Source organism: Festucalex cinctus, chromosome 1 (assembly GCF_051991245.1).
Source record: "Festucalex cinctus isolate MCC-2025b chromosome 1, RoL_Fcin_1.0, whole genome shotgun sequence".
NCBI lineage: Eukaryota > Metazoa > Chordata > Actinopteri > Syngnathiformes > Syngnathidae > Festucalex > Festucalex cinctus.
The window spans coordinates 23,808,506-23,829,663 of NC_135411.1; the positions used below are offsets into that span (position 1 = coordinate 23,808,506).

Genomic DNA, 21,158 nt, shown 5'->3' on the forward strand with positions numbered 1-21,158 from the left:
AACTTTAGATCAATGATGCCAGAAGTTCACAGAAAATCATTTCTTTATTATTAGCTATGTTGGATACCACTTTTTTCAGACTGATACCAGTACAAGTACTTAACAGACTCCGCATTGCTGGAAGCGGGTTTTTGTTTGTCAATGTAATCATCAATAACCAGGTCAAGTAAAGAACTAAATGTTATGTTCTGGGGTTGGATCCCAAAAACGCAGACACAAATAAGATTTTAACTCTTTATTGGCATAACATCGAGAGGCGTAGGACAAACTTGACTAGACGAGAAACAACAAGAATGTATCAAGAATCATAAGACGCTCAGCTAACTTGGGCTGTGGAGGTGCACAGAGGAACAGAAGTAATAATCTGACAAAAACACACCCTCCTCAGACAGGCTTATATAGACAGCAAAACGATATGATTGGCTAGACATGTGGGTAATAGGACTAACATGGAATTATCTGATTGACTGTTGACCAGATCAAGAGATTAAAGAATCCCGACATCACATAGCTCCTGACATTACATACCGTCTTACCAGTTGAAACTAGATGCTGGTTACATCAGTTCAAAACAGACACTTGACCACACGGTCATGACCCAAACATAACACTTGCATGGCCCAAGCATAACCCTTGCATGACCCCAGTCATGACAGTAAACATAACCCTTGCATGACCCTAGTCATGACAGTAAGCATAACCCTTGCATGACCCTAGTCATGACAGTAAGCATAACCCTTGCATGACCCTAGTCATGACTAAAGTAGCATCCATGCAAAAATCCTTACAAATAATATTAAATAATTAAAAAATATAGACAAATATTTCAGAAAAAAAATATATAATCTCATCAAATGAATGTTATAGTCTGTAGGCTATTCAATTTCATTGTTTTAAAAAAGTTGATTCTTCCGAGAATGGTTCGACCCAACCTGTTATATGCCATCTAGTATCACCTATCAATCATTTCAAAACTTTATTTAAAATGAAGTTCATTTCTTTGTTTAGAACAGATCTTTGTATGACACCAAAGGAGGTCAGTTTGGGGTGAGAATTGTAATGTGCACACATATTTAGGAATAATTTATTCCTTTTATTTATTCTTCTATGATTCTTTATTTATATAGTTATATCTCTTTATTTTTTAAAAAATCAATAGAGAATGAAGTTTGATAAATCAGACAATGATGTCACAACACTCTATTTTAAGTCTTTTCTGTTTTTCAAGGAAAAATCATTTGCGCTGGTTAGGGGGTACTTGGCTGAAAAAATATTTCACGGGGGTACATCAACGAACAAAGGTTGAGAACCAACTGGCCCAGGGCGTGTAGTAGGCATGTGGTGATTTATGAAAAGATCACGACCACAATTACATATAGCACAAATTGTGCTCCTCTATCATGCTTCTTTTCCAAATGAGGCTCCTGAATGCCGCATAAAACTGTCAAGAGCACACGGATTTATGCTGAATTCTGTTTTACTCCGTCCCGGGGTCGTGCGAGCAAGCAGTAGAAACGTGTGACAGCTTTTTGTGGTTTGTGTGCGTGTGTCTGAAGCACCCTCACATTGGTTACAGATCCAATTATGATGGTGATGATTTGTTCCTGACAATGGTTTTGCTAATATGACCTAATTTCCTATTGAGCGTGTGGGTGAAGGAAAAGTGTTTTTTTTCCTACACTTCTCTCTTCTCCTCATTGCTTCCTTCCTCTTTTTTTCCCGCCATCGTCTTCTACTGCCATGACGTTGCATTTCTCGCCACTGTGGCAACATAAAGCAGCCCACTCACATTATACATTCACTCACTTATAATGAGTCATCTTGCAAAAAACACCACTAGCACATACTCCACACATTAATCGAGTCATAGTTGAGTGAGCGTCACTTATGTCACACATTTGAAGTATGTCATGAATTTCCTTGTGGAAACAATCCCAGTCTGGATTGGGGATGAGGGTTATTATTTCTAGGAAGGGAGGAAGTGAGCTCATCCCTCCTCTGTCGACCTCAACACGCTCACCCCTTCACCCTGCTTGGCCTGACTGGGTTAGCTATTCAATACTTGCGCCAGCTTGGTCATTAGCTGACTTTCTCTGTTTTTGTTTGCTAGCTTCTGGACAAAAAATGGACATTGATAGAAAACTACACACGTGACACATTCCGCTATCGGGTGAGGTTTTAAGGGTGTACAGGTAATTCATTCAACTTTCTCTTATCTTTACCTTTCAGATGCACGCTTGAACTCTGAATAAATTTCCAAAGAATTTCCACTTCTATACCTTTCTGTGAATGTTTACATGCGGTCAATAAGGTGGGATTTTGAAAGGCCATGTAAACAAAAATCAGAATTTGGGTTTTTAAAAACCCGAATAAGACCCTTGGTTGCTTTTGTTTGTGAATTTGATCATATAAAAGCGTTTGCGGTGCCTTGTGTTTGAAGTACGTATATGTGCGGTGGCCATTTTATGGTGCTACAAGAGCGTAATTTAAATACACTGACCGTACCATGACAAATCAAACTAAAAGATGTAACATGGACATGAACAGATCCTCATTTTGAATCTACAGCACGAGGAGTATAGCTGAATTTTGTGCAAGTGCGTGTGTATGTGTCGCATGTGTGCACCATTGGCGGTGAGGGCTTGTTTGACAAGGGTCGGAGGTGATAATCGGGTCGTCTGCCTTGTCTTCCCCCGTTCGCCGCCACACTCGATATACACACAAACCCTTCGAGGCATTCAAAAGCGCTCGGTCAAGTGGTAATGTCTCCATTGTGAGTGGCTAAATGTTTTACGGGCAACAGCTTGGTGCTGGCATTCGAGTCCATATGAAGGTTTGTGTGTTGACTGACGCATCAAACGCTCAAAGCCTTGAGACCGTGATTTCTCAGCAGAATATTGGATTGGAAACGGCACCGTTCCTAAGCACAGAGATTTCAGGGTTACTCACACAAGACTTTCATTCATCACTTCACTCCACTTCATTCCATTTTTACTTTGCGAGTAGTACCTCGTCTCGGGTAAGCAGGCGGTGCGATTCGTCATGTCAGTGTGTTCCAGAGCGCCCCATACAACGAAAGGTGAAAGGGAGTGTGGGAAAGGGCTGGTGCACAAAGCCCGCCCTGCCCCCGTCTGTCCTCCTGTCTTGGTTGCAGGCACGTTGACACTTGAAGCATCCCCCACCCCACCTTGCACAACACCAATCAAGGGAAAGTTGGGAGGGAGGACATTTATCTCTAGCGATGAGATAAAATGATTAACACAAACAGCAGGTTGACAAAGTATATAAAACCTGCACTGAGAATACATCATGCGTCCTCAGACGTCAGTTGGTTGTGACCGCCATTCATCAGTATCTGCTAAGGATTGACTGGATAGCAACAGACACAGGACTTGTTGGGGATGGATCACCACACTGTGTGAAGTTGTTCATAACTTTTGCTCTTTCCTATATAAATATGTATGTATATGTATGTGTGTGTATATATATATATATATATATATATATATATTAGTGCTGTCAAACGATTAAAATATTTTAACTAATTAATCGCACATTTTTCTGTAATTAATCGTGATTAATTTTCTACTTCTACTTTTTCCTTCAAAGCTTGGAACAGATATTTACTTCAGTAAAGTCAAAATGGACTCAACCAATTCTCATAACTACCCCCTTACAGGATTAGTTTTGCTCATGAGCATTGGTGTGGCCCCGTAGAGGTAATTTGAGCAGAGAATTTTGCTCTGCGAAGATACGCCAAAGGCATACAACTAATAGGCAGTTTTGGGGAATCCAGGTCCTTAGAGAGCAAACCCTGAAACAGTTTGACTTTAGCCACAGGTGCTTCTATGAGTTCGTTTAACTGTAAGTAGAAGCACCTGTGGCTAAATCACTTGAGAGTTCTCCAACAAGCACGTAAATCATAAAGTAAAACTACATATAGTCCATGTTTATTCATCTTCCCATCACTGACTCTTCCAAGTCTGGCTGCACACTGAGTTAACTGAGTTAAAAAACAAAAAAAAAACAAAAAAAAACGCTTTAATGAATTTAAATTAATCTCCAGAGTTAACGCTTTAATTTTAACAGCCCTAATATATATATATATATATATATATATATATATATATATATATATATATATATATATATATATATATATATAGATATATAGATATATAGATATATATATATGTATTAGGGGTGGGTACCTCACAATACAATACAATACAATATGCGATATAAGGCTCACGATAACTATTATCTCTATATGACGATACCGTGATTAGCGATATACTGGTCAGGTAATAAATCCACGATAATCTACGATAAAACTACTCAAGAAATAAACTGATATTTTTTCAATGAGAAAATAGTTTCTTTTTGTACCATCACTAAAACATAATATTAAAACTGGTGAGTACTTTAGTGTATTTTTTTAAAACAAATACAAATGTCTTCTTAACAGAGACAATTTTCTGTAAACAAATTTGTGTCTTTCTTCAACACTATTGTCATGCAACATGTCAGTCAGTTACATAGTCAATTGTTTCATTTTATAAACTGTGACAATTTTTTGTGTAAAATTGCAAAAGCAAATAATTAAATAAAATTACTTAAACATTAAATCCAATTAAATCATTATTAATATTCCTCAGAAATTGTGTGCTTCAAAAAGTCAAAACATACAATATGTTTTAAAATGTTAAAATTGAAGATATAATACACATTTTCATAGAAACGTATGCAAAACGGAGTCAGTTGCTGGACAGATAAATGTCTGACACAAGTAAAAGTAAGCTCATGAGTCTTCTTCGCCTGAAGACTTCGTACATTTCCCCGCCACTCTTATGAGGTGCTCCCCCTAGTGGCCTGCCAAGTAATTGCTCAATAAGTAACGAAAAATTGAGCCGTTATAGTGGCTGTATATTAACTACAAATAACGCAATACTTGCGTAGGTGTATCGATAATCTATCGGGAGACAAAGCATCACGATTTATCGCGATATCAATATATCGTCAGTATATTAATTTTCCTTTTTGCTAAATAGTAAATGGACATCTTTTTATATAAGCGCTTTTAACTACACCATATGGTGCCCAAAGCGCTTTACAATGCCTCACATTCACCCATTCACACAACACATTCACACACCAATAGTCGGCCATTCGGGGCGCTGCCAGGTCCGCTGAGAACAAATCAGGGTTCAGCGTCTTGCTCAAGGACACTATGACATAGTGAGTGAGGATTGAACCCACACACTCATGGATGGATGGGAGACAACCACTCTACCAGGTGCCATGCTGCCCCATTTTTTTTTTTTAACTCATTCACTGCCAGTCCAGGAAAAAAAAAAAAATCTTTGACGTCTAAAACCGTCTATGGCAGTGAATGTGTTAAAGTTGGGTGTCCACATGTTTTGAATATTCTTGGAGACTACACAAAAGGTTGTTTTTTGTTTTTTTTTAACTATGTGTAATAAACGCTGCAATTTACTGTTGTTGCTTTAATACCAAGTTGATGCATAACGAAAAAGCTTTTTTGCACATTGTTTTATTGCGTGTGCAGGAAAAAAATGAATCTTTGACATCTAAAGCCGTCTATGGCAGTGAATGTGTTAATAGTAACAGTGGTTGATTTATTATTATACTTCTATGACAGTGAAGAATGTTTACATTACCAAAAAAAATGGATTGTGAAGTACGACGTCAAAAAAATGTATTATAAAATTGCCCTCCGCACAGCATGTTGACTTGTCCCATAGTAGCAAAACTCAAGTGACAACTGCCACTGTTAGAATGATTGAAGAAAATGTTTGACTTTATGGATAGTGTGCAACCAAATTGATCAATCAACATGTCTCTGGAGCCCCAGAAACCTCGCGTCTTGACAGCCACTCAGAGTGAGTGATCGAAAGAGACAGAAAAGATAAAAACAGACGTTTTGTGTGTTTCCACAACCGTAGCTGAACCCACAAAATAGAAGGTAAAGAAAATTGAGATCTCATTAAAAAATGGCCAGCAATGCAGAAATAATAAGGGGGATAGACATTGTTACAATTTAAGACATATTTTCGTTTCAACCATATTTGGAGCACTCAAATTCTGGAGGCTGCAGTTTGTACGGACACACGAACCACAGCCTGCTGCAAATTGCTCTTGCCCAGAGGAAGGATATTTACGTGAAGTCTGAAAGGGAGGAGCATCTCACTTGTGTCGTCCTCAAACAGGAATGATTTAACAATCAATAACAACTTGACCTTGCATGGATCACTTTCCTTCCTGACTGACCTATTAGCAAAGAAGACAAAACCTGCGGAGTCAGCACACGAGATGAAGGAAATCATTCAACTAATATCTAAGGGAGCATTTTAACATTTGATTCCAAATTAAGCGAAGATACCAAAAATCTGTTTATTTTGTACAATATTAACATGGATTTGGGCTTCACTGTCACACCTATATCTTATGAATGAATGGATGATTTTTATTCTCATTGCACATACAAAAAGTGAACTTTGTCATGTCATCATTTATCTCTGTGGAGTACGCTAGCTTTCATTTGGATCTAAATTACAGCTTTGAAATTATTATTTTTTTTAACCAGATTAATTACGTTTTAGAATTTTGATTAATCACGATTTATCGCTTAAGAAGGTTTTTTTTTGTTTTGTTTTTTTTAATCAACATTTTATTCCGCCAAATTTAAAGAGCACTGATGATGGGTTCATTTTTTCAACATTTAATATTATGAGGATGTCTTCAAAAACAATTTATCCACAGCACACGCTCATCCTCCTCTTTTTTTTTTTATCAGTTAATTATGTGTATAATTTAAAATGAGAAAAAAATAGACCCCAATAAACAAATATTCTGAATGTCATACGCAAACATTTATTGACTGCTTTACTTTAATGCATGTTGTTATGTTTATTGCTCAAACACAACCTGTGCTATCTTTAATGTAGCCATCTGCAGTCAGCGAAAGGATCATCTGCAGTCAAAATAAAGAGTGCAATTAATCTGAATTAATATTGTACATGATTAATGCGATAATGGTTTGCGATTGATTAATTAATTACTTAACGGTTTAACAGCACTAATCTAAATCCACTAATAGCCTTTTGAAAAAACAATGAATGTGTCCAAAACTGATCTTGTGCTGCTAAAAACCACATAGCACCAAACTTTAATACAAATCCATGTCACACCCATCAAAAACGTTTGCTTCAGTATTTTGGAATACCCTTGCAAAAATTAAAGCGATTACCACTATAGAAATGTTGACATCTCATTATACATTACCTGGTAAAATCTGGATTTTTGGACTGTTTAACTGCCACTTCTCCTCACTTCCTTCCCCTCCTCTCCTGCTTGGGGAGACGGTTAGGTGGCAGTGCAGGTGAGGCTGTTGAAGGCATCAACTGACTGGGACAAGATCAGAGAAGGGCCACTTCACTTCCTCCATTTCATGAAATGGACTCTTGTGCTGTTGAACGTAACATTGTGCAGCGTCATAGCATGGAATAAATGTTGCTGACATCGCATCCGTTGCAGCCTGCTCATCCTGGAAGGAGGATCCTTGATCACTTCTCAAGGTTTCTTCATTTTTTTGTCTTTTGTCTGATTTTTTTTCCCTTGCCTGGATGAGGTGTCTCGACCAGGAAATCTCTTTGAGACTCTTGTAAGGGCTGATAAATAAACTTGACGTGACTTAAGTGTCCAAGAATAACATGGTGATGAAAAGTGAAGATTCTTTATTGGTAGAAGTTATTGGCATCTAAACATTGAAGACATTAAAAAGACAAGTAAAGTATTGTTTTGATTCCAGGTTTGAGTTTGTGAGTGTGTAATTCCCATCGTATACGACAGTAGTTGATTTGTGGTTGTCCACACTCAGTCCATATTAATTTGATTAAAGGGTCAAAGGAGATTCCAGTTGTTTCCAGTGATTGAAAGAGAGCCACTATGAACTATACAACGAGTTTAGCAACCTGGGCTTATCGGCCCGGCACTATTTTTATTTTTATTTATTTTTTAAACGTGACTAATAACCGCCCTTTACTTGGAAAGCCTGTATTGGGGGAATTCCAGTCACAACGCAGCGTTCACATAGCAGACATGTCCACGTCGAAATTGAGCAGTAATAAATTTAATAATAATGCATATATTTGTGGAAACTGGGGTCAAGTTGTATTTTACAATTTAAAAAATGTGCATAATTTCAAAAGTTACTTCATGTTAAAGATTAGATAGCTCTTAATTTGAAAAGAAAAATGCACTGAGCTGTCACCAATGTCTTAACAAATGCAATTATGCCATCTAGTGGCAGAAAAATGACCAACATAAATCAATAGCACACTAATTTTTACAGTAAAGTATATCTTTTTAATTTTAACTCAATTTTTGGAATTATTATGAAATTACTCTTGACTAAAGGGTGCAGTCATATTTCTATTAGTTTAACATTTTTTCCCCACTTTTTTGTTAAGTGTATTAAAACTGATACAAATTTTTTTTTTGTACATTTAGAACAGATATATTTGCAATTAATCCTCATCATCATTTGAAATCATGCAATTAATTACAATTAAAAATTTTAATTTCCTGTTACCCCCAAAAATACATTTTCTAGAGCCTTGAACTTATCACTTCATATCTTCTTTCTAGACCACTACGTGTGCTGCAACTTTTGTCTGGAGGCCAGGAGCTTGAAGACGTAGAAGGTGAGCGAAAAATAATGACATTTTCAGGTCCACAAGCAGCTGACTTTGCAGCTGCCCTTGCACGATTGAACAAAGTGAACTGGAAAGAGGATGAAAGCCAGTAAACATTTTTCTGACTGTGTGAATTGTTAAAGAACCTCAAAGCTGGAAAAAAAATAGCATTTTTTTTTTTCACATAGTTGTCACAAAAAGCTAAATTGTAAATAAGCCTGCTGAGGAAATTGCATCATTACCCCCCTTACTTACTTTCCTTCACATTGGTGTGATTTGTCACCATCGGTCGAGGCACGGACACGCTTGCTCTAATGGACAAACACTCTTTGTGAGCTAAACAAATTAGCTCCATTACTAAGAGACAGACAGCATGGGCGAGAGAGACAGATGGAGACAACTTAAAGGTCCGAGATATGGGCGCTAGTGGGAAATGGATTGAATGAAAGCTAAACAAGTTGAGAAAATGAGCAAGGAGGAGATTTATACATTTACGTTTTCCACGAAATAAAGACACGATCCTGGCGTCTCACCCGTGTTTTGAGAGCAAGTGTGTGCGAACCAGACGAGACATCCAACCCCTCGTGAGAGAGGCTAAATGTGCATTACCGTCCATCCATCACTCACTCATTACTCCTTGGCTTACTTACACCCACTCACACACACGCATACATGTAGGCTGATACACCCTAATACACACACTTAACACCACCAGACTGGATGCCAGCGAGACACATTTATCTCCATGCAAGTGTGTGGAAGTGATGCTGAGTGCGTCTGCGAACGTAGGAGAGAATGTGATCTGCCAGGTTTCAGGTCAAAGCAATTCTCTGCCAAATGATTGGTTCATAATCGGATTGACAGGCCGACTCCCTCTCCTCGTCTTGTCCTCGCTTTTCTTTCCCACCATTTATCAGTCTTGTTTCCGTCGGCCTGATCGTTACCAACCGCTCACCTCTTGTTTGTCCTAGAAGCCCCTCTTCTCCATCCCATAATATAAACTCATCAGTCCGTCTGGGTCTGTGGATACATTACCTGTTCTCATCTCCGCTATAGTCGGGTGAGAACTTTCTGCTCTGACGGTGATAGAGAGAGATAGAGATTCTTGTCAAGGAAGCCAATAAACGATATTTGGAACTGATGTTCGTTTTGGGTTAAAGGGAAAATATTGGTATAAAAAAAAAAAAAATACAAATCCAACCATAAATTTTGTTGAAAAGTCTTTACGCATAATAGGCACTGTCCGTATGGTATGGTATGCAATTATTTACATTATTACATCTTCAGTTGCCCAACGGCCATTTGTGGATTTCTCAACAGTGCGCATGTGTAACACCCCCCCCCCCAAGCTTGTGCTTGGACCTTTGGGGGAACATGTAGTGTTTTGCAGGTACGATGAGAAAAAAAACGAAAGACAGATCCGAGTTTTATATTCCGATCCAGTACTCTCCTGCCATAGAGCTGAGGTAAAATCTAATCCATTGTGACTTACTGGAATATAAATGCCATGATTAATAACAGTGACAAAGATGGCATAATGATAATGATCATTATTCAAAACTTTGTTCATTTCACTTCTCTAACGGAAAAGTGCCTCACTCCGGTAATTTATTACTGCACTTCCATAAATCAGATCTTATTGATCCCTGCAGTGCAATTGGTTTTCTACTACTGTTCAGCATGCACTTAGTGAAGGAGCATAATAAATACAGTCCAAATACATACTGCGAAAACATAATATTATTGAAAGACAACAGTATTGACTTTTTTTTTTTTTGCGTCATAGGCGCATAATATGTACTATTAGAATGTGTAACACAAGAAAACAAAACTAATTTCAAGCCTGTAGATGTTGATATGATACGTTTTAATATAATATACATTGATATATAAAGATATTGTTGAAAATTGAATGAAAAATGCTCCTATGTATTGCTTATTCCTTGCATGTGCACAAAGCTTGACATTTATGATCTGGACGCGGCGCAAGATGTCACCAATGAATTTAATCAGGATTGCTCATGCATTCCCTGATTTATGGGTGATACTTTGACAAGCCCCACCCATGGTGATATTTTATGATCAGCTATATTTTTTGGATGGATCAGAAAGAAACACTTTGTCATGCTCTGACTTGCGAAAGGGCAGAAAAGCATGCCGAATGGAGAGCGGCTACACGTTGAGGGGAAAAGTGGATTTGAAGAGTTTCACATTTGAATGTGTGCTTGGTGGAAAGTGATGGACTTCCATGCTTCTTTGGCAGCACATCTGTGTTGTAATTGAGCACATTTCCTAAAGTATCATTTCTAAAAGCTGAGTCAGTGCTGCAATATTTTGAGCCCATTGAATCCTCAATTGTCATCAAGGAGTAGCTATAATTGTGCTTTTAGTCATTGGCACGGCAGTCATGTTCTAATAGCTTGCTCAAGTCACTGAACCACATCATAATACTGAGTTAAGCTACTCACTAACATGTTTTTCCACAGACAGACAGCACAGTGTAACGGTGGTTAGCATTTGCTTCACAGTTCTGAGGTTGGGGGTTTGAATCTCGAATCTTAACATACTTCCTTGTCGCCATGTCACCAAAGCAATACAGTCATCCCTTGCTATAGTATATCGCTGTTCACTTTTTGCAGCTTCGATGCATCACAATTTTTTTTGTACTTACATCGCAGTTTAGTCGATATGTCGCAGGATTTTGCTGTGATTATTTTTCCACATGAACTGTTACTGCAGAGAAATAAGCACACACCAGGAGGAAAGACAGAGAATATCTGAAGCAAACGAAGTTCAAGCAAAATGTGCCTATTGCCAAGTACAACTAGCTTGTGTTAGGCAACTGCACTTCTACAGTAAAGTAAACATTCTTAGCTAATTTTATGTAGTACCGCTAGCTAGGACAAATTGAAATCCCTTCACCTGTGGTAAAGACAAAGCCACCGACGCACTTTCAACCGTTTTATTGAATAAAAATAACAAAATCAACATAGACACAATCTGCCATTTGCCACAAAAAACAAGACAAGTCACTCAACACAGAGTGGCTAACGGTTTAGCCAGATAACAGTCCGCTAGGGTTGCCAACTTTCTCATCCCGAAATAAGGGACAGGTGCACGGCACGGTGTCATGGTGGTGTGAGCATAATATGTGAAATCGGTGTATACGGCTGATACGTTCACAGCCGACGTATTACGATCGGTGTTTAGAGTGTAGGCGACATGAAGCTGTGACGAAACCAGGAAGTGCTTCTCTCTCTCTCTCTCTCTCTCTCTCTCTCTCTCTCTCTCACCTTGCAAGATCTCCACATAACGTCACACCCAGCGACTCATTTTATTGGCTACGAGCAACTTCCTTGTCACTTGTCAACCTACGGGAGCAGTCGTGGTCCAAAAATGGCAAAGTTGCTGTTTGCTGCATTTCGTGTAAGAATTTAGATTTATTTTACGGGACTTCTGAGGTCCCGTACGGGACATAACAATTTAGCCCAAAATACGCGGTGTCGCGCATAATATGGGACAGTTAGCAACCCTACAGTCGACCATTTCTACACTTTCATTCATACTGACTCTGACATCCTTTATATCCCACTGCACTGTTGTTGTTGTTGTTATGGTTGTTTGGCCTAAGCAGTAGCATAAAGACAGCCAATCTGTGAATTTTCTCAACAAGTAAGTATTTATTTATTTATTTATTTATTATTATTCTTTTATTTTTTTTTATGTGAAAAGGCAAACCCTTGAATCCCGAACCACCAATTGTGTATGTGGGGTTTCAGTATTCATACTGCAGTAGTTCCCCCGTGTAGGGTGATGTAAAACTTTTTAATTGGGTAATTCCAGGTGGTAACTTTTTGGCTAGAAGTGTACATTTACTGCCATCGACAGACTTTCGGGTAAAAATATAAACTGCAAATCCACTGGCAAACACCTATTGGTTACTATTGCGGACCTCATTTAAAATCTTAGCAGCTGTTGTGGATCTATACTTCCATGTCACTCGGCAATCAATATCACACCCGCCTTTGCACATGTGTACACACATCCTGGGACGACTCGGCAAACATCAGATCAAGCAGATACACTTGACTGACTATCGGGGCCAGATGAACTCTGCGTGAGGGGAGTCTGGATCAATGTTTTGGCTCTAAAGCCAAACTCATCTGGACCAGGGTGTATTGTCGTGCTTAACCAGCTGCCGCTAAAGTCATATTGATATCAAGATAAGTGCTTAAGGATCAGAGGATGTACTCCCGAACCGGCTGTGTGCTTTAGTGGACTAGTGTGACAAGAGAGGCCCCCCCCGGCCGAGCTCCCCTGCCGGGCTTGGGAGACAAAGACGAGTGCCTGTGTTGCCAAACATGGGCCTCACTCATCACCCAAGGGTCAGGAACTCAGAATAATCTAGCCCAAACAGGAGGACACACACACACACACACACCCTTGGGGATTAAGGCTTTGATAGGACCCTGCTTAACCCAGCAGAGGAACAAATAGCGGGGTGTCACCGGGGGAAAAGAGCTGTAGGAAAAGCGGAATGACGAGGAAAGTTTGGAATGACGGTGGCGCTTGGTAGTCGGATGAAAAGGCCAATCATGGAGCATGTGCTTGACCCACAAAGAGATCCTGCTTGGCCGCATGCCAGGCAGAAAGACGATTTTGAAGGTTTAGAAGTGGACTATATGATCAAAGCGGACAAATGATGAGATGGATGAAGAAGAGACCTTGCTGCAGTGAGTCATTATGAATGAGCGCCGTGCTCTAAAAGGGGACACAAGCGCTTTGATCCTCTTTTAATATTGCTTTTCAGGCCTCCTCGCAGGATCCGACCAATGGAGATAAATGACCAATGACAACACGAAACATCAATCAGCCGATTTCTTACCTGCATACAAAAAGTAGATTTCCCAGCTCTTTTGGCACAATATCTTACTAGTGAGGTTGTCAAAGAGGAGAGAATTTAAATTGTTCAAGGCAAGCTGACATTTTCTCGTTATCCTTACAACTTACTGTTGTGTCATGGAAAGCAGAATCATTTCAGAAATCGCCTCAAGGCTCCAAGGGTTGTATTTTTACCACTCTCAGCTAGCGGGCTAAATTTAGATGGCTCTCTCGCAGAGCCTGACAAGCTGCCGGTCCGCTCTGAGACTGTAGAGGAAGATCGCCATCTAGTGGCCGACTCTACCATGCATAAATTACCCCGGTTAACAGAATGTGCAGTCACATATTCAGTAAAAAGGAAGTGTGAAGATGTGAAGTTGTGATGATGGTGATTTCAGCCAAACCTGCTGTCTCTAAATTTCAAGGGAAAAGAAAGTGACAAATGATAAATTCAGGGCGACAAAATAGCTAAGCAAAAATATGTGGCACATTTAGGAGAATGAATTTGAGAAATGATGTTCACCTTGACAGCGCAGTAACTGAGTGGTTAGCGCGTTCACCTCCCGGAATCGAGTCCTCCGGCCTTCCTGGGTGGAGTTGGCATGTTCTCCCCGTGCCCGCGTGGGTCTTCTGCGGGTACTCCGGTCTCCACCCACATTCCAAAGACATTCATGGCAGGTTCATTGGGCACTCTGTATTGTCCCTAGGTGTGCTTGTGTTGTGTGGTTGTTCGTCTTACCCTGCGATTGGCTGGCAACCAGTTCAGTGTGTACCCCACCTCCTGCCCGAAGCCAGATGGGATAGGCTCCAGCACCCCCGTGACCCCTTGTGAGAAGCAAGCGCTTTAGAAAATGGATGTTTACCTACTTTGCTGTTCCTTCTACATAGTTGCACAGTTTTAATCCAGTTCAGTGTATACAAAATTCCAAATATGTAAAAGAAATACTTGTAATTGTTAGCCATAATTTTAAAGAACCATAATGTCAGAGTTGCAGCTGCTGCCTTTGCATCATTTGTCTTCCTCATCTCTCTTATTCAGAATCATTCATGATGGTAGAGCTATAATTCTCTGATACATGTGCGTCCATTTTTGACAGGTGTGGATTTAGGATCTGTCAAGTTCGTGTGGTGGAGATGGTGGACCCAAGTGCAGGGAGGCTAACGAGGCGTGGCAGGGGTGCTCTTAATAAGTTTTAATTTAACTCAAAACAAAGTGCAACATAGGGTACAAAGTACAAAACAAAGCAGGGAATAAAATTACTAATGGTGAACACAAAAGGCAGGACTCGGAGGCTCGGAAAACAGGGCAAGACTGAGGACAAAAACCAGCAGCATGACAGGGAAAAAAAGACATCGACAGCAACAACAGTAACAACAATGAACCAACAAGAACTGAACGGAAAACAGGTGACTAAATACACAGGCTAATTGACAATAACTAGACACAGCTGGGCATGACAAAGTGGCAAGGGAAGCTGATTGGTGGATACACTGGGAAGGGAAGACACGCAGGTGGACAAGGTTAACAATAACGAGACTAGGGAAAACAAACCAGAAAGCAGAAACGAACATGACAAACTCAAAAACCCAACAAAAGTAGCAAAACCAAACCCCAAACCATAACAGGATCCAAATGCAGAAAAGACGGGATTTAGAAAACAGAATCTTTTTTTATACAAAAACACAAAGTAACAACAAAGAGCAGGACTGGATTCAGGTGGTCTCGAGGAAAACACTTGGCTGAGAAACCTCAATTGAGAGAGCAGGGATGGATGCATGCAAGAAACATCAAACACATGGAAGTACATCTTGCATGGAAAAAAGCTTGTATGAGAAAGTAGGAATAGGAAACCTCGACGTCATTCACTAACTCGCTAGGGCAACGCACACTTTTCTACATGGCAGAATAAAAGCAGAGTGACTAGACAAACGAAGAGTGTGTCCATAGCAAATTCTTAGCAACTGTCAACATTATCATTGTTATCATAAGGGACATAACAACTGCATAGCAACGCCAAAATAAGAGTGACCATGGCCAGTGGTGTCCAAATTCAGTCCCCGAGGGCCAGAGTCTGACACGTTTTGGATGTTTCCGTCCTCCAACACACCTGTTCCAATGAACAGGATCGTTATCAGGTTTAGGCAGAGCTTGCTGATAAGCTTCAGGTGTGTTGGAGAAGAGAAACATTTAAAACCTGCAGGACAACGGCCCTCGCGGACCAAGTTTGGACACCACTTGGATTAGGCAAAATAAGAGTGGCTAATACATCATCGTCACAAAGGACATAACAACTGCATAGTACTGACATCAACATAACAGAAATAATGGCCCATGGCCCAACCCAAAAGAGTCATAACATTTTTTTTCTCTCTCTTCTCAGACCGATGTTTATATGTGTATCATACTTTTAATGGACAGAGTGAGATGTGCGTGTGTGTGTGCGTTTTGGTCACTTATAAGTAATTACTGAACATCTTATTTGGGGGAAATTAAATAAACAAGGACATCGTGAATTTGTCTGATGTAGTTTGAGCCACTCTACTATTACAACAAAAAGAAACTATAACCAAAAACACATTTAGGATGATAGAGTCAAAATCATTCGGTTGATTCTTAACAATTCAAGCTAATTAAATAAGCAATTGAGTAAAATGTAATCCTTCTTCAAATAAATTATGGTCGAAATAAAAACATGGCATCATGTATGAGAAAGTGAGCTTCATTCAGACATGCTCCCATCCCGTTAAAAGTAATAATAATATTAATAATAATAATAAATGTTTATTATAGGGCGGCACGGTAGTCGAGTGGTTAGCACGTCCGCTTCCCAGTTCTGAGGTCTCTGGTTCGAGTCCAGGCTCGGACCTTCCTGGGTGGAGTTTGCATGTTCTCCCCGTGCCCGCGTGGGTCTTCTCCGGGTACTCCGGTCTCCTCCCACATTCCAAAAACATGCATGGCAGGTTAATTGGGCGCTCCGAATTGTCCCTAGGTGTGCTTGTGAGTGTGGATGGTTGTTCGTCTCTGTGTGCCCTGCGATTGGCTGCCAACCAGTCCAGGGTGTCCCCCGCCTACTGCCCAGAGCCAGCTGAGATGGGCGCCAGCACCCCCCGCGACCCTTGTGAGGAATAAGCGGTCAAGAAAATGGATGGATGGATGGATGGATGTTTATTATTTTCCACATATTTGATCAAGGAAATATAAGCTCTGCATATTACCATTAAATATATAAGCAAATGTGGTCATTCCCATCACATTGTATTATTTTTCTTTTCTTTTTTTTTTTTTTTTTTTAAAGAGCTCAGAATTGTTCATTCGGTAGTCTTACCGATTCAACGTCTTATCATCATTGCTCTTTTTTTTTTTTTTTTTTTTTTGTGCGTTTGCGTGTGTGCGTTTGCGTGCGTGCGTTTGCGTGCGTGCGTGCGTGCGTGCGTGTGCGTGCAAATACGTATAAATTTATACTCATTAATTCACCTAAAGCCTTATAAATATCCCATTACCCTTCGCCTTAACCAGGTACTTCAGAATCTTGCCAGAGTCGTGAAGTTTAAATGGTCAGGAGACCAGAGAAAAGGTCAGAAAATTAAAGAGAAAAGAAAGATACATCAAAGTGAAATCCATCACCGACCAAACACTTCCTGCCTTCCCCATGATTCCCCATGTATTATTTTTCTTGATGAAAGAATCTAGTCCTGTTTTGTAGCAGCTCCTCCACATTTTGCTGCCTCGGCGGCCTGACAGAACCACAAAAACGCTTTTTTTTTCTTTTTTTTTTATATAAGAACCCCCCCCCCCCCCCCCACACACACACACACACACCCCTACTAATCGGCCCATTTTACCAATCTAAGGACAATTTGCTGTCTATAATGGCATTGGCAAAAAAAGAGACAAGTTACTGAGGCGGTGAAAAGCCAGTGCCTCAGAAATGATCTCGCTGGATCAGCTGTGGCATTGCACGCCGCCCAAGCGTGACGAGGCGCAGGCTGAGCGCCATTATAATTAAGGCATATATTGATTAGACTTTAGAGTCCTCTGGACCGTGTGCCAAAGGCGCCGGGTGGGTCAGTCACTCGCAAGACATCCAAAGCGCCTCGGAGAGCAATGAGCAATGTTTATGCTAATCCATATCATAATAGAAGCCTTGCTTGACGTCAATTATTGACGCCTGCCCTAAATGGCAGCTTGAACCCCAATTGAAGCTTTGCGTGCAAGGGTCAATAGCAATGAGATGGATACCGGGGCAGGAGGTCACTTTCATTTCAACCTCACCGCCTTCAGGAAATGGCTTTGCTAATTGAACTATTAATTAGAAGGAAAATGACATTTCTCAAGAGGGATTTGTGTTCATCTTGTGGTATTGAGGACAAATATACATTATTCAAAGCCGTCAAAAATGGGTTAGGATCAACTTCTCGGTTGTTGACACACGACGGAACCTGACGTGTCGGAGCTGCAAATAAAACGCGTGAGGTTTTATGGACCTCAAGTGAGTTGGAAGGGCAAAACATCACGCTTGATAAAGGTCAGCGTATCGATCGCATTTCAAAATCATCTGTGCTCTTCTGAACACTGTCCAGAAGGAAACCCGTCTTAAAAACACTTGAACAGCAGCAACATCCTTTCGGGGGAAAAAAAAAAAAAAAGTTTCTGGTCCAATTATTTTCCATGACTTCAGTTGAACTTTGCAGTGTTTACAAAGACAGAAAGAAGTAGGAGTGCTCTCTGATTGTGAGGGAAAGGAAGAAAATGACACATCTTTATCTTGCAGGATGAATCAAAAACATTCCTGGGAGCGGCGAGAAGGATAAAACGAAAGCTCGATACGTCTGCGGCGGAGTCCTCATTAAACAAAGAGAGCCAAATTTATACATCAAACATTCTGTAATTTCTGCAGCGCACATACACAAAATTCATGGGTGCGTTTGGTTTGCCTCTGAGGAACTCTTCGTTTCATATCTGAAAGTGATATTTTTAAAAGCTATTCTGTTCATCAGCCTGGTTCTTTAAAGCTTGTAATGTGTTCCTGGTTCTGATGACGCGGCAAAAAGCAATAAAATGGCAGTTTGGTCCAACTTCCCTTAGTTGGAATGTTGTTTTTCTCTTTTTACTTGGTGGTGCTTAACGTCTCTTTACAATTTTGAATGTCAAAAAAATAAATAAAAGTGACCTTCACATTACTCCTTTTGGTTAATAACACTTTGTTTTGTTTTTATAACATTAAAACGGACTGGTGTATTTTTAACTCGTAAAGTGCAGTTTGTTTTCTTTTTAAGACAACAGAATGTAAACACTTTACTTTTTTAAAGCCATATATAAATAGCATAATTACATAGAATGAAACCGTTTTTGTCACACTTCGCAACTATTGAATGGTCATTGTGCTACTCCCACCGTGGCCACCTGAGGGCAGTATAAGACAGACAAATGGCTATACTGTACCTGTACATGAACGTCTGTAATAAAGGAGGTAAACTAAAGAGTATATGAATGTGATTACTTTTATATTGTGAATCTGTTGTTGCACAGTTTATGTTCAATTATCAATTGTTATTAGTATTAAAATAGTGGATGAAAGGAAACAACAGTATGTGGTTGTTTCAAATACACTCTTTTGGCATGTTTTCAGAAACCATCTTAAGCATGAATTATTGATTACCAATTTGGTGGTTTATCGTGCTTTTACAAAGTCAACGTTTCAATTAGCGCCAATAGCTTATTTTTTGAGGGCACGTCTAACGAGGGCAAAATATGATTGGCTGCTTGCAGAGTTACGTAAAAGAGCGGCCTCTTTGAAGTTAATTGCTTCGATTTTTTTTTTTTTTCCTCTCTTTTCTCAGCACATAATGGAGCAGGACAACTGCGAGACAAGATACTGCAATGTCAATATAATGCATTCTCCTTAATAAAAAAAAAAAAAAAAAAAAAAAAAGATACCCCAGTGAGTACTAGCTAGCCCCAAGAACAACATGAGTAGCCCATGGGTAAGTTCTAAAAATAGCTTACCAATGATAATGTTAGCTTTTATTTATTTATTTATTTATTTATTTATTTATTTATTTATTTATTTATTTATTTACTTACTTACTTATTTATTTTGTAACCTTAACTTTTTACACATTTCTTATTACTAAATATTCTCTATTTAAAATAAAATCGATGGTGTTCAATGAAAAATAATGTTTTTATTTACCCAAATGTTACCCCAAAAAAGGTCATTCTAGAACTCTAATTTTAATACTACGTAAGAGAGATATTTTTGCTCACAGTTATCCCGTCAGAATCCAATATTTTTTCTGGGTATCTTTGATCGTACCAAGACAATTTGCACAATTTAGTGCTTCCACAAGAAGTTGCTCAAGAAGTTACTGTAGATGTCGCAAGTATCAGTACTTTGTCCACTTTGTGATGTGATGAAGAGCCCTTTTAAAGGTTCTTCCTGGGCTTCCATGTTCTGTTTACTATGCGTCGGGCGACGTGAGGATGTACCCCGCTTCGCATCCATACCTGACAATGTGCCTCTCATGCCTACGTGCGGTCGATATCCAACGAGGATATGAGAGTCAGTATTGATTGCAATTTCCTGCGATGCAACATTCCAGTCTCTTGCTTTATCAAGAGAGTAATTCCTATCAGCGATGCCGTCGTCCCGCCGACTGCTGCCGGGACGACGGCTAATGAATTTGAGGGGAATGAATAACCCAGCGAGGCAATGATAATGATGAGGCTGGGATATGCGAGTTGAGAATTATGTAGATCAGGGTGGAAGATGTGTGCTTGCTTGCATGTTAGTTTATAACACAATAGCATGTATATTAGGTGGCCCTATGGACAGGAGGTTTACTTGGTAATTAATACGAGACATTTACAATTGTGCTCCGCCGCTATATTGCAGTCTTAAAATTTGTGTTGTTCCGATACCGATGCTGGTATCGGCAAAGGTGCATTAAAACAGTGGTATCGGTATCGGTGAGTACTCACAAGTAACATGCCGATACCATTAATTCCAACACTAATATAGGATTTTGGATGCAGCATCTTGTTTCTTGCTGGTGCACGACATTCACTGATGTGTGACATGCTCACACTGCATGCCGACCTAAGATATCCTATTGGCCCTTGAATGCTCTGAACCAATAGCAGGACAGCTTTTTCATGTTGAGGAGAAAAAACCTTAGGTATCGGTATGGTATCGGTATCGGGCGATACCGCAAAGCTGGGTATCGGTATCGGGGGCCAAAAAACGGTATCGGAACAACACTACTTAAAATCCCAGTTCTTCTTCTAGTGGAAATGTTGTAAATGCTGACATTTTGCAGGAATGATCTTTTCTGGTCATGTCACATAGCAAATTCATACAGCTCAAAAATAACTGGTAACACGATAGTGCGCATCAAGTGATTAATTGCAAAGGGTTTTACATTTTTCTTTATAGTTAGTTTTGATATTTTTTGGACATTTGTTGTGTTAGTAGTTTTTATGTTTTCCGAAAATGCTTCATTTGATTATTTTTTTTTTATTAGTTAATTTTAGCTTTAAATGAAATATACTAAGTATTT

At 39.6% G+C, this 21,158-nt stretch overlaps 1 long non-coding RNA gene across 1 annotated transcript; it reads left to right on the forward strand.

Moving 5' to 3' along the window:
- The first annotated feature begins 7,476 nt into the window (after positions 1–7,476).
- On the forward strand, positions 7,477–18,529 carry LOC144009203 (uncharacterized). The gene is made up of 3 exons (XR_013280863.1): positions 7,477–7,598; positions 8,671–8,726; positions 18,371–18,529. It is a non-coding gene; the product is annotated as an uncharacterized LOC144009203 (long non-coding RNA).
- Positions 18,530–21,158: the final 2,629 nt, after the last annotated feature.